Source organism: Rutidosis leptorrhynchoides, chromosome 8 (genome assembly GCF_046630445.1).
Source record: "Rutidosis leptorrhynchoides isolate AG116_Rl617_1_P2 chromosome 8, CSIRO_AGI_Rlap_v1, whole genome shotgun sequence".
NCBI classification, from domain to species: Eukaryota; Viridiplantae; Streptophyta; class Magnoliopsida; order Asterales; family Asteraceae; genus Rutidosis; species Rutidosis leptorrhynchoides.
The window spans coordinates 337,746,386-337,748,923 of record NC_092340.1 but is presented as its reverse complement, the minus strand read 5'-3'; positions in this window follow the sequence as shown (position 1 = coordinate 337,748,923).

Below are 2,538 nucleotides of genomic sequence, written 5' to 3'. Positions count from 1 at the left end.
AATTATCGCAATTTATTTTATCTCAATTTTAATTCTCGCAATTTTATATATCGTTATTTAATTTCTGTTATTTACTTTACGCATTTTATTTATCGTCATTTAATTTCTGTATTTATTTTACGCACTTTAAATATCAGGACACGTATACAAGGTTTTGACATATCATATCGACGCATCTATATATATTATTTGGAATCACCATAGACACTCTATATGCAGTAATGATTGAGTTCTCTATACAGGGTTGAGGTTGATTCTATAATAATATATATACTTTGAGTCGTGATCGAGTCTGAGACGAATACGGGTCACGATACGTATTAATTAATTCGAATATTATATATTAAATTATATATGAATTATTGGACTGTCAACTGTGAACTATCGACTGTGGACTAATGACATTGGACAATTAAAATGAATTAAAATATTGATTATAACATATGGAACTAAATAATTCTTCAAGTTTGCCACTTGATTTCATCTTAAACCTCATTTGTATCTTGACGACTACAATCTGCGTCCAAACCTTTCGTAATTTTTGAAAACACCTCAATCGAGAGGAGGAACCAACCGCATTTCATCTACGGAAGAAAAGATTGATGCATATAACTTTTCACCTGAGAAACTCTCGGCAACTGAGTAAACGTTTAAAACGTAGCTATGCTAATTTCTTAGTGTTATTATTACCCAAAATAACATTGCAATCCCTTTCCAAATTAGCAAATTTTGTCACAGCTCCAGCAAGTCAACTTTGACTTTTCGTTTGAAACAACCTTATTATAACCTTGATTTATATGTGTACTCTTTTATTGTTACCAGGGAACCTTTCATATTCCACCATATTACCATCAGCGTTTAATCATCTAAAAACACAATTCTCCTGAAACCACCTCGGATTAATAACCGATGATTTAGATATCATAGCATTAAATGCAGAGGAAACAGAAAAATAGTAGATGGTCTAAACGGCCAAAAGTTTGATGATAAAGAAAGGAGTGTTAGGAACGCTCGATAGAAAATTGGGTATTGAAAAAAAAAAACAGATTGAGCTACCCATGAAGGAGACCAAGGACAAATATAAGGACCAAACCCTATATTCAAAGGATTCAGGTAATTCTGGATCCGTTGAAATCTTTAGTGAATATCTTGCTCCGAACATGTTAAAATCTTGCGGAAAATCTTTCTCCATCAACCATCGAACTTAGAAATTCCAAAATATCATCATCAATATCTTCGATATTTCTGAGGATATTTTCATAAATATTCTCGTCCGAAATTATATACCTCTTCGTGCTTCCTGTGTACCATTATATTGGAAACATTCAATAGAAAATCTAGTACCGAAAAGCAGATTATGCGAAACTATGAAGGAAGCCGTGGACAAATCACAAAGAATAAGTTTGACTTCAAAAAATCCAAATGATTCTGTTTCTGAAGAAATCTTTAGCAAATACCTTGCTTCCGAATCTAAACCCTTACGGATAAATCTTCTTCATCATCCCTCGATATTAGAAATTCCAAGATATCATCGTATCTTTCATCATAAATATCCTCCATATTTCTGAAGATATTTTTATAACTATTCTTATCTGAAATCATTAATCTCTTCATGCTATCAGTGTTACCTCATATAGAAACTGTTAGTTTCTATATTCTGTAAACTTTCGAATTTAAAATATGAATGTTATTGAAGTAATGTTAGGAACTGATGCATGAGTTAGTATAATATAATGACACTTGATCAACGTGATTATATTACAGTAAGTCATGCTGAGTTTTTAATGAAACGTGATGATGGTTCACAGTAGATCATACCATCATTATGTGTCATGTTACATAATATAACAACCCTCATATTTCCATACCTGAATTGACTAATTTGACTATAGGGTTGTTATCCATACGTAATATATAATTAAATTCGACGTTGATCAAATATTTATTTTTAGTCGACATGTTCTGTTAACTAAAGTTAACACTAATTATATAAAATAACTTTAGTTAATATTAATGCGTATTATATTTAAAACTATATGTAACATAATTATTAATTAAATGATAAGTTATTTTAATCATTATATATATTTTTAGCTTATAAAAAAATAAAAATAAAAAGAAATAAGATTTTTTTTATAAATTAAATAACGAGCCCATGAATTTTAACTAAATATTTTCAAAAACAAAAACTTATTAAAAACATTTTTAACATGTTTTTATTATTTTGTCAAAATTGGCACCTTTATTTTATTATTTTTTTTTCTTTTCACCAACCATTTTTTACCTATAAATACATGGCTCCTCATTCATTTTTTCTTGCCAAACACAAAAACTTAAGTTATTCTCTCAAAACCTTGAAGAAAATTTGAGGTACTTTCTAATTTTTTTTTTTCAATATTGTCATTTATATTTATATTTATTGTATATTCTTTGTAAAATTCGAAATTAATTATGTTTATATGTTATAATTAGTATTATAAGTGTTATTATGCATAAAAATAATTTTGATAATTTATGGAATATTATTTATAATTAAAT